The 12,457-nt window shown below is 36.7% G+C and overlaps 1 protein-coding gene across 3 annotated transcripts in view; it reads left to right on the forward strand.

Moving 5' to 3' along the window:
• The window catches only part of FRY (FRY microtubule binding protein), a 386,045-nt gene that overhangs the window by 217,012 nt on the left and 156,576 nt on the right, over positions 1 to 12,457 (forward strand). The gene's annotated exons all lie outside the window — the stretch shown is intronic.

The following is a 12,457-nucleotide window of genomic DNA, read 5'->3' on the forward strand; positions in this document are numbered from 1 at the left end:
TAGTCCACTGTGCTTCACTTTTAAAAAGTCAGCAAAGTGACCTTTGAAAGTGTCCACCTTCCATTTCAACAGCAAATTAGAACTGTAGTGCCTTTGGCAAGGCCATGAATTTATCAAGCTGTCTTAGTCTTTTGGCATTACATTTTCAAATTATCTAATTCCCCTATCTGATTCCAAGAGGGAGGATTTTAATTTGGATTTCTACAGAGGTCTGTCTATAAAACAGACATGATGATGCCACCTTATGTATAGAATCTGTGCTGTAGTTGTGGAAGAAATAGTAGTAGTAGAAATAACATTTTTTGTAACTCAACATAGGACAGGCACTATACTAAGAACATCCTTTGAACAACATACAGTTGGTCCTTGTTTAGGGGACTATTTATATCAATTTCTTCCCTTTAAATACTGCTGTCATGATTGCCTGGGCTTATACAGAGCTGGGTTTCTACACTTTCAGTGCCTGAACCTGGGTGGCCTGTTTGCTCCTCTACTTTTACCAAGCCCATGATTCATTTTTTTTCCTTGCTAGAAATATAAGCAAAATAATAATAATAATAATAAATAATGTCATACTTTGTAACTAATTTACCAAACCCTTTGTCACTTACTGTCTCACCTGACATGATTCCGTCATTCAGAGGACCCCAAGAAAAAAGTCTCATAATCATTTCTGTGTGATGTTTTTTTTTTAAATAATAAATTTTATTTTTATATTCCCCATACAATTGCAACCCCCCCATTCTGACCCCAATCCCTCCCCTCCTGCCACCCACACCCCAAAAAGTGTCTCTGTTTCATAGTTTTTTGTTGATTTTGATTTTCACTTTCTTATAGTTATTCATTTTCCTGGTCCCTTATTTAAGTTTTCTAGATTCCTGCTATGAGTGAGACTGTCCTGTATTTTTCTTTTTCTTTTTGGCTTATTTCGCTGAGCATGATCCCTTCCAGCGCCATCCATGTTGCTGCAAATTGCATGTGTTTATCTTTTTTGAATGCTGAGTAATATTCCATGGTGTATATATACCACATCTTCTTGATCCAGTCATCTATTTTTGGGCATTTGGGCTGTTTCCAAAGCTTAGCTATTGTAAATAGTGCTGCTATAAACATAGGGGTGCAGATGTTCTTTGGAATTGATGTTTCTGTGTCCTTTGGGTAAATACCTAGGAGTGGAATTGCTGGATCATATGGTAGCTCTATGTTTAGTAGGTCCAGAAATCTCCACACAGCTCTCCATAGTGGTTGGACCAGTTTGCACTCCCACCAACAGTGCAGGAAAGTTCCTTTTTCTCCACACCCTCGCCAACTGTGTGATGTTTAATGAGAATGAGTTCAGATGGGTTGTTCAATATTTTATGACTAAAACCTGCAGTAGCAAAGACTAAAATCTTTACCTTCTGACTATAAAACCTGTGCTTTTTGCTCTATCACACATACTTATCTTTCTAAAAACTATGATGATAAGAATCAGAGAAGAGTTTTCAACAGGTGAAGGATGTAAAATCCTGCATCAGTTAAGATGGGTTCACTTGCAGAATGCACGTACCCTAATAACGACTTAAACAAGATAGTTTATTTCTCTTGGGCCTCCCCGGTGGCGCTGCAGTTGAGCGCTGGGTTGCAAAGCTGTCCACAGCCTCTGCAGCGCCAGTTTGATCCCCGGCTGCTCCCCGGCCACCAGAGGAGGGTCCCACATGGCGCGCAGACCTCTCCTGCCGCCCGCTGCTCCCCTCAGCAGTGTACTTCGGTCCTTCTGCCTGTTCTGCTCCCCGCTCTGGCTCTGGTGAATTCTCTCACCCTCCCGCGCTTCTGACTGTACCCAGTGCTTGTATAAATAAATAAAGATAAATCTTTTAAAAAAAATTTTTAAAAAAAGTTTATTTCTCTCTCAGGTACTCTCTCTCCCCCCACCCATGTTTCTCTCTGTGTCTCTCTGTGTCTCTCTGTGTGTGTCTCTTGTGCGCGCCTGCGCTCGCTTGCTCGCTCACTGTCTCTCTCATATAATCAGCCCAGTATCTTTATATTATTTTTTGTTTTCTTGTGTATGACATACATTCCCAAGGTCATTTCATGGTCCAGTTGAGCTGCTGGACCTCAGCCAATAGATTGAAGACATCGCCATTCCAGCAATGAGAAGGAGAAATGGAAAAAAAAAAATTTTAAAAGTAAAAGAATAAACAATAACAGAATCTCCCAACATTGCAAAGGTGAAATCTATGTACAGCTGGCCAGATCTTAATCTCTTGGCCACATATAGCTATAAAAAAGATGGGAAAATTTATTTTGGGCAGCCATGTGTCCATCTAAAAGAGGTATTTTATAACTAGAAAGAAGAAAAGAGTGGATATTGGGTAACAACTGCCTGTCTCTGCTAGATAGTATATAGCTTGTTTTTTCCAAAATGCCCAAAGAAGAGTACTATTTATGGTTTTGTACTTCTTTTTTATTCCATTGTGGATTTGCCCTGGATTTTCCAGTTGCCCAGTTTGTCAAGTTTGAATTCAAATATATACCAATTACATGTGTGAGAAAGAGATTATATATGTTTTCTTATGTATATACTTTGTATTATTTCAGAACTATCAACCCAGTGCCTCATAGTTTACCCTAATTACAGTCTAACTTGGTATAGAATATATCTGGAGAAAAAAAGCCTATTGTTTTATAAATGACCAGATGTCTAGATAGGATTAATTTTTTAAACTCAGTGTGAGAGAAAAAACATTTTAGGGATGACTTTACACCTAGGGATCAAGAAATTTATGCTCTACTTGCTAAATTTCACTCTTTATAAAATTTCATGGGGACCCTCCCCGGTGGCACAGCGGGTTGAGCACAGCACTGTGAAGCTGTCCACAGCCTCTGCAGCGCGGGTTTGAATCCCGGCTGGCCAGGGAACAACCCATGTGGCATAGCAGACCTCTCTTTTTTTTTTTTTTTTCCTTTAAGATTTATTTATTTATTTATTTATTTATACAAGCACTGGGTACAGTCAGAAGCGTGGGAGGGTGAGAGAATTCACCAGAGCCAGAGCGGGGAGCAGAGCAGGCAGAAGGACCAAAGTACACTGCTGAGGGGAGCAGCGGGTGGCAGGAGGGGTCTGTGCGCCATGTGGGACCCTCTTCCAGTGGCCGGGGAGCAGCCGGGGATCGAACCGCCGCTGCAGAGGCTGCGGGCAGCTTCACAAGCCAGAGCTCAACCGCTGCGCCACTGGGGAGAGCAGACCTCTCTTGACTCACCCACTGCTCCCCTCAACAATGCTTTCATCAGTCTACCTGTTCTGCTCCCCGCTCTGTTTCTGGTGAATTCTCTCACCCTCCCGCGCCTCTGGTCTATACCCCCATTCTTGTATAAATAAATAAATCTTTAAAAAAATAATTTCATGAATATGAACTTGATCTATTCTTTTGCGATGCCTACAATGTGGCAACCATGTGCCAAGCATTATGCCAGCTTGTGGAAATAAACACATAGGAAGTAGAAGTTCTTTGCCTACCCTGGAGAAATCCCCCAGTTTAGTGAGAGCAACAAAGAAGAAAAATGTGATCAGGTGAATTACAAACTCATGCCAGTAAGTAAGCTCACAGTGGAAGTACCTAGAGTGTGTGAACTCCAGGAGAGCAAACTTTTCTCTGCACTAGGGAGCCACCGAGGGCTCTGCAAGTAAACAGGAGAGGTTCAGGGCAATATGGGATACAACTTTTTTAATACTTGTTAGTGAGGATGTTATACCAGTAATGAGAATTTAAAAAGGTAGAGATATTTCCAAAAGCATTTTGAAAATGTATACTGCCACTAATTTTCAGGGCTTAGAAAGTGAAATGAAATGTGTCCTGATAACAGTTCTTTATTTTAGAAAACAAGTATTAAGTGTGTGTGTGTGTGTGTAAGTGCACATACACAAAGCCTTGTATGAAACAAATACATGTGAAAATATAAGGACATCCTACTTTCCAGGAACCTCAGATCCAGAACAGGGTGATAAGCTAGTGCATAAAAAGCTCAGACATGGATCCACATGTGTAAAAAGTGCCACATGTATCATGTAAACAAAAAACATTATGAAATTTCAGCGAGCAGAGGAAGTGCACTTCAGGACCAGGTGATTAGAAAAAACTTTCTGAAAGACTTTATTAAGTGCCTAAAACAATAGAAGCAAAAAGATTTTGCTAGTTCTTGGTGATGAAGAGGATAGGAAACTTTGGAAGAGAGGAACATTTTATGCAAAGTCCCTGAGTGGAAAAATGACATTAGAAGTTATTTTGAGGAGCTGATGATTGGATCAACTTAGTTGGCACGAAAGGCATATATTGTTAAAGGATGGTCTTCAAAAAAAAGAGACAAAATCATCACTTTCATACAAATAAAAACAAACATGTTAAAGATTTTAAATTATTCATGAGGGATGTCACAGCCAGTTTAGTGAAATAAATCAGAAGGAAAAAGATAAATACTGGGTGACTTTGCACATATAAGTAATACAGAGAACCAAAATAAAGAAACAGACAAAACTAAACCAAAACAAACCCTAGAAATCTAACTGTAGAATTGAGACTATCAGAGAGGTAGGGGGATGGAACAACCTGGGGAGGGGACTCAATGGACTATGGTAGAGGATTATGGGAGCTTTGGTTGTGAGTATACACATTTTGGTTGTAGGCAATATACAACCAAAAAGGTGTGAAACTGTACCTCTGAATCATATAGTGTTGTCAACAACCATTACATACACACACACACACATACATACATGAGAAGCGAATCAAAAAAACAGGCATGTTTATAAATCAGGAATGCTAGAATGAATTGCAATCAGAGGCAAAGCTGACTTCTTCCATGTGGGAAAGGGATGTCAACTGAAATTTCAACGGCCACAGTTTTTTTTCTGATAGAGAAAAAATATTTTGCATTGCTCTCAGTTATCTGTTTTTCTAACAATTTGAAAATAGCTCCAAGGCTTTGAAAGGTACCACGCCCCCATAGACTGGAAATCAGATAACCCTTGGAGAGGTGTGTTCTATACAATGTGTGGTTTCTACTGAAACATAAGTTTTTCCTACTTGTTTTCTAAAATAAAGAAGAAATCGTGTAGGAAGGGATTAGACTATGGAAGAGTTTAATGCCAGTGGGTGGCCTGATACTATATGTACCAATATCAAAGTGATCCAAGTGGTGACTTGATGGCAACCCCAAGGTAGCAGTGTTCATCAACAGACAAATCCTGGAAGTTTGAAGATATTTTGGGAACTTGGACATTGATAATGATTTGAGGCTAAATGGTCTCAAACTAAAATGGAGAACATAGTATTAAAAAGTTTTTATAAGCAAAATCATATTAGAAGAAAATCAATATTATTTGAGAGGAAGAAAAACAAAAGGTAACTGTAGTTTTCAACCATGATTTGCAGCTATTTCTATTCATTTCAAAAAAAAGCAGAGTTCCTGAAGCATACCAGGATCTGTGCATGGTCTGGGGTTATAAAAATGGATGGTATAGTTCTCTCAAAGAATTTCCAATCCCAGGAAGAAAACAGATATCTAAACAATACTATAGTATGCTGTCATAGAGGTAAATATCAAATGCTATGGGAACTTAGGTAAGAGAACCTTAATGATGCTAGGAAGGTGGGCCGGTATGTAAAGGGAAGCAATCAAGGGACAGTGGCATTTTGAAGATACCTATTATGCAGATGAACAAGATGGGCCAGGTTGTGCCACATAGGAGAAGTTTCATGGACAAAGAAGTTGAAGGTGGAAAAGTGGGATCCTGGGGAATCACTGGGCATGAAACTGGAAGGTGAAACAGGGGCCCATTGTTCCAATGATCATCAGCCGTGCTAAGATTTGACTATTGTCTATGGATAAGAGCTCTTCAAGCAGAGAAATTCTATGCTCATGGGGAGGTTATAAATCAGTGGTACACAATACCAAATTTTCAGTGAGGGTAGAATACCTCAGGAGAAATTATTGAAACTTATTCATTTATACAGCCACTCAACAAATGTTGGAAGATTAAAGTATAAAGCAAATTAGTGAAGAATGTCATAGGAGAACATAGTTTAAGATCAGAAAGTGGGAAAAGCCTAGGGAGATGCAGGTTTTCAGAGCAGCAGTGAGCCATCCTGGCAGCCTATGCAGGAATCTTCATGAAAGAATGAGAGGTAGCTCATTGGAACTGGCTTTGGGAAAGCCTTTTGCTGTATTGGCTGTTCATTAACATGTAGAACATATTTGTAGTTGATAGGTTAACATTAAATAGTTCAAGAGACTTTTACAATTAGTTTATAGTGGCCCCTTATAGTTGGGCACACTTAAAAACAAGTGCACTGAACGCAATTACCATGCCAGTGATGACTCCCTATATGTGATCTGTGGAGAGCGTTCTATAAATGAAGAGCATGCCCCATTTAACTTCAAGTGACTTCTTCTGTCAACTAAGTTTATAGACATCCTTTTAAAATATATGGGGAATATAACCAAAATGAAAATGCATATATTGTGCAAAGATGAAAAAAGATGTAAGAATTATATAAAATAAAATATTTAAAGAAAAAAAGAAAAAAGAATAAAAAAAATAAAATGTGAAGTCCAATGCACTTGAGTTTAGATTCTCTAAAGAAACATTAGCCAACTATGATGAGTGTGAGTCTAGGTAGATGAAGATCAAGTGCAGCTCAAATATCAAGGTCACCCATTTGAAAAGGTGAGAAATAATACCCCAAAGTAATGGTCACCTGAGGGAATACGTAAAGTTTATATGGTAGAGATTGCCCTAATGACAGTTACTAGATACATTTCAACTGAAGAATTAAAATTATGCCTGGTGAATAAAGCAATAACTGAATATTACTTCACATACCTTGTAGTCATATATGCTGTCTTGTTGATTTTCTCTGCCATTGACTTTTTGATCTTTGTTTATATCTAATGACAAAACACTGATGTAATAAGTTATATGACTCAAACAATTGTATGCTGCATGATTTTCTATTTGAAGTATTGCTATAGCATTGTTTCTTAAAGCTGTCTCATGCAGTAAGTGAAAGCTGCTTTTTCTGTGAGTAGAGTATGATTACTGCCCAAAGAAGCTTGTGCCAGAACAATAAGAATTAGAATTCAGACCCTTATTTGTAGAGATGAATTGTCTGACTATACTTTGGCACTGCCTAAGTAGCTATTAGGAGGTCAGTGAAAGTACAGGAGAGTAAGACTGGGCAGCGTCATAGGATCCTGGGGAGGAAAACATCTCAAGGGAAACTGATTGCTCAGGAGACTTGACAGGAAATAACTGCATAAAGGCTCTTAGTTGGTTATTGGGTTTGTCCTTTCTGATCTTTCATATAAAGGTGGCAAGAACAGAAATCATTTTCAGGGATAAAGAAGTGAGTCATGATAGAAAGTGACACCAGAGATGACTGAGAAATTGACTGGAGGAATGCAAGATACTGGTGAGAGAAAGGAGAGCAAAGTCAAATGAAAACTGTGTGTGTTTTGTAGAACCATCTTGTGCTGAGTGACATACAAGAGCTTAATGCTTTGCCTTTCTGCTAAGATGTGTCCACTTTAACTTATCTTTGGGTTCAACACATTTTTCAGTTTGCTTGAGGTTCCTGAGAGTCTAATTTGCAGATAAGTTTAACTTATAATAATTGCTTTCCTTCAGTTGATTGATTCTGGTTCCAGAACAATTACTATCCCAGTATTCCTTCCCATTGGTTTTGGAGTGAGATGGTGCCTGCAGCAAATTTGGGAAGTGCAGTTGTTGATTACTTTTTTCTTATGAATGTAATGTAAGACAGGCATTGATTACTCAGTGATCTTAAAGTAAGCATTTGAAAAGCACTGTGTTGATGTTTATAACTGCAGGAGACAGAAATCATGAGCCCATAAACTAAGCTACAAGGGTCCTGATGGAGGCCCCGAGAGTTCAAGTGGGGGTCAGGGGTAGATGGGGATTCTCCCCAAATATACCTAGAGAAACATTTTATCAGCTCTGACAAATAAATTTTGTCATCAACTCATTCATTCTGTCATTAACTCAGTTTATGATCTGATCAAAGTCATTTTTTTCTTACATCTGTGCTTTAGTTTCAATATTGGAAATAGAAGGGGGTAAAGGAAATAGACATTTTTGTTTCGCACATGTTATAGCATCTCATTTAATCTTCATAAATATCCAATGAGGTAAGTATTCCTAAGTCCCATTTTACAGCCGAAAACACTGGGCTTCAGAGAAATGGCAATGTGGCCAAGCTCCGAGAGCCAATGAAGGGCAGGGCTGTAACTCGGATACAAGGTGGTCTGATCTTCCCAGTACACTAAGAACATTATAAAAACATGGCTTGTATAGGATCAGTCATCACAATGTGGTTTCCTGAAAACATTCAGTTGAAGCTCTCTGCAATTCAGTGTAACATATTCTTTACTGGTGTCATCTCATTAAATTACAGATAATTTGTTCAAACATTCTAAGAAACTTCTATTGGGATTTTCTTTAAGATGCTATAAGTTTAAGTACTTTTGTGGCAGACCTTAGTTTCTTTATATGTTAAAAAACATCTATAAACAGAAAATACCTGGTAAAATAAATCCATGCATCTGTACTAGAGCTCAAATAACTTTATCACCTTGAGTAGTGATAATTTTCCTGAAAAGGAAGCAGATAAAATTCTAGTGTTTCAACATTGATTCTAATGCTGCAGTTCAAAGAAAATCTATTTTAAAGGTACAACTATAAAAGAGGAGCAATTAAGAATAAAAGCAAATTAACTAGCATTGGACTCATATTAGTGTTATTTAGTGGAGCAATGTGTCCAATAAAATAGGCCAAGATGTTAAATCAAATAATGATATCTTTTCCTATTTGCAGGAAAAAAATATTTAAGTATAATTTTTGTAATTTTAAGTCTTTATAATAAATTGTTCTTAAGCAATTGTTCAAATAGTATAATCAAGCAGTAGTATGAGATGTGATCAAGTTTTAAAATACCTTTGAATTACTTTAATAGATCAGTATTTTTTAAGTATTACCATAGAGAGTACCCTGATCCCCAGGTGTTTGACCAACTGAACTAATTTGAGAAATTTAATTATCAATGAAGTTATTTTAAAATTATCCATTTAATGCACCACTAGTGACAAGTCAGTCTTATTACTGTAAGATATATAATGACTCTGCATATTCAAATATTTATGTGTGAATTTTCCTTCTTTGCATTTAGCAAGTATAATAAAATGCTTATGAAAAATTAATGTTTTAGCTACAGCATAATAGACTGTCTCTTTTAGCCTATTTATACATAAAATGCCAAAGTAAACAGTAAGGAAATATTTGCAAAGTACATTTAGTATTCCCCTCTGTCCCCCCTCCCCCCAATGAAAACACCAGCGTGAAATAGTTCAGTAATTTTTGTGCACTTCATCTCCACAAGCTGCACAGTACCTAGCTCATCTATGATGGAAGAATATGATCATTTAAATGCAACAAGAACATCTTTGTAAATGTCCTGCCCCTTTCAACAGCAGCACAGAGCTAGAATTCATCTCACCATTGGCTCTGCTTCCCGTAAATGCAGGAGTTGAGTAACCAAGAAGCCAGCTAGACCTTCCTCCCTTCCTGAGCTTTGAGGGCCAGGTCTTTGCAAATTCCACCCTTCCTTCCTGAAAGCCTGGATTCAAAAGGGCAGTAACAGAGAGATGGAAAAAACACACGCATCCACCCCACACTGACCTTTCATCTCTTCTAGGATGGTCTCAGTGTATTTGCCATAGAAAGTATGCCCAGTAGATATAATACCAGGAATGACTTTTTAATGGGTAGAAAAAATTATTATAGCTGAGGTTTGAAGAAACTATTAATGTTCTCTTTGGAGTATGTGGGTTACACCTAAGAGAAGTAGCTAAACATTGTGTGCTCTTACCCAGAGATATTAAGGGGTCAAACATAGGTTTAAATCTCTTTTTTATGGGTCTGTAGTAATTAATGGAGCTTGTAAATATCCCCCCCAATTATTTTTTAAATAAACGTTTTATTTTAGAATAGCTTTGAATTTCTAGAAAAGTTACAAAGATAGTACAGACAGTTGTTACAGACCCCTGACCTAGTATCTCCTATTAGCATCTTACATTACTGTGTTGCATTTGTCACAACTAAGAAACCACCATCAGAACATTACTAAGTTACCTTTATACTTTATTTGTATTTCATTTGGTTTTTCCTGGTATCTCTTTTCTGTTCCAGGTCTGTACATACATAGTCTTATCATGTCTTCTTAGTCTCCTTCAAACTCACACAAGCATTATAATTTTTTAAAATAAAATAGTAGATATTTGGGGATTTTATCACATGTGCACTCATTAAGACAAAATTAACCATTTTGGAAAAGGAGGAAACCATTTCATTTCTCAATTCAAAATAGTTTAGATGGTGATGACTGAGGAAATACCCTTTTTTTGTGCTGGCATAATGTTAGGGAAATCTAGTAAATTACCACCTTGACTCACCATCAATTTCTTTCCTCTAACAACTTACTGCTGTTACATCTGTGAGGAGAACAAGAAGGAAATATGTTGTGGCTGGAATATTGCAGTGTTAGGGAAAAGCTTTTTTTCTTTGGAAAGATAATTAACTCTTTTCCAAATAAAAGACTAACGGTCACTAGGTTCACAAGGCAGTCTGACTGCAATAAGCCTGTTTATTATATTAACCAAAAGCTGAAGACAATGTGTAATTTTGGATATGCATATATTACCATATTTATTAGAGAGAGAGAAAGCATGAAACAAGGTTATCAGGAAGTAGAATCTAAGGAAGAAAGCAATAATTGTTTTGTTCTGTTAGAGCTTCTTTTAAGGATAATAGTAGAAAGTTCTATTGATACAAAACAATTTTACTCCCATTGCTCTAATATCCTGCTTTCTGAAAGGAAGTCTGCTTAACTGCAGAAATAGTTTAAGTTAACTAAGGTTTTCCATTTCTTCTGCCACCTCCCCAGCCCAGGCCATGTACCCTGCATGTCTGGAACTGTTGAGTAAACTCACTGAATTCAAGCATGTTTGTGCTTATTCTGACTGCCTATATTAGCAACCCCTTTTGGTCCAGCTACCCATCACTGCTAGTTCACACATCACCGAACACCATCTTTATGCACTTATTTTCCTATTTAAAAATCTTTAGATGCTTCCCATTTTCTAGAGAAGAAATTTCAAGTTTTTTTAAACTGGCATCAAATTAAGAGTAAAAATAGGTCACCTTCTATGATTTAGTTCCAACTCAAAATTTTCAAAATTATTTATTTCTGTCTACTTTGGTACACAAAAGTCCTTAGACCAATTAGATATTTCGTCTTTCTATTCACTCAAAACCATCATTAAATTAATCATCATAATAATTATCAACATGTTGTACCTTTGTTACCATAGCATTTCCTGCCTTTGCTTAGTTTCTTTCTTGACTCTCACTGCAAATTTCTCCTTTTTTTTTAAAGAGACCCAGATGAAAAACTACTTTCATTTTTTTTAAAGTCCCTCTAGTGATCCATCTCTGCTGAGAACTGCTGGTTTCAATGTGCACTCTTACTATTTCCTCTGGATAGAGGGATTCTTATATAGTATCTATACCAAAGTGGGATCATACCAATGAAGTAATTTTTCATTCTTTTTCCACTTAACATATCATGAACATTTTCATATCATTAAATATTCTTCAAGTGTGATTTTAATAGCTTCATAAATAATCTACATCAAATTCCATATTTACTAAGTCATTTATATACAGTCAGACATTAGGTTGTTTTCTTTTTTTTTTCTCCAATAAGTAATGCTGTCTTGAGCACTCTTACTCATCTTAAATTATGTACTTGAGATAAATTCCTATGAGTGGGCTTATTAAGAACAATTTTTATTAGGCTCTTAACATATATTTCCAAATTACCTTGCCAAGGTTTTTTTTTCTCCTGTCTGAAGTGTGTATGAACATGTTCATTTTATTACTGTCTCATCAGCATGGGGTTTTATAGTTTGCTTATACTGTTTGTTAATTAGATAATTAAAACCTATCTCTTCATTTTACATATTTTGGTTATAGGACCTTTATCAGATAGTTTTGCAAGTATTTTTTTCCAGTCTGTGGCCTGTCCTCTCATCATTTTCTTAACAATACCTTTCTAAAAGCATAAACTTTTAATTTTGATGATTTTCAGTGTATCAAATTGTCATGAGCTTTTGCTTTTAGTGTCATACCTGAGGAATCCTTGCTGAACCCAAAGTCACAAATATTTCCCTGCTTGTTTATTTCAGAAGTTTTATTATTTTAGATTTTTTTTTTTACTTAAGTCTGTGATCCCTTTTGCATTTTTGCTGATGGCATGAGATATGTGTTGAGGTTCATTTTTTGCTGATAATTAGCAAAAGATCATGAATCTTTCCAGATATGGAAATTAAAATAACTCATCTC

This window comes from Talpa occidentalis, unplaced genomic scaffold (genome assembly GCF_014898055.3).
Source record: "Talpa occidentalis isolate TD23 unplaced genomic scaffold, MPIMG_talOcc4v2.1 talOcc4.5, whole genome shotgun sequence".
NCBI lineage: Eukaryota > Metazoa > Chordata > Mammalia > Eulipotyphla > Talpidae > Talpa > Talpa occidentalis.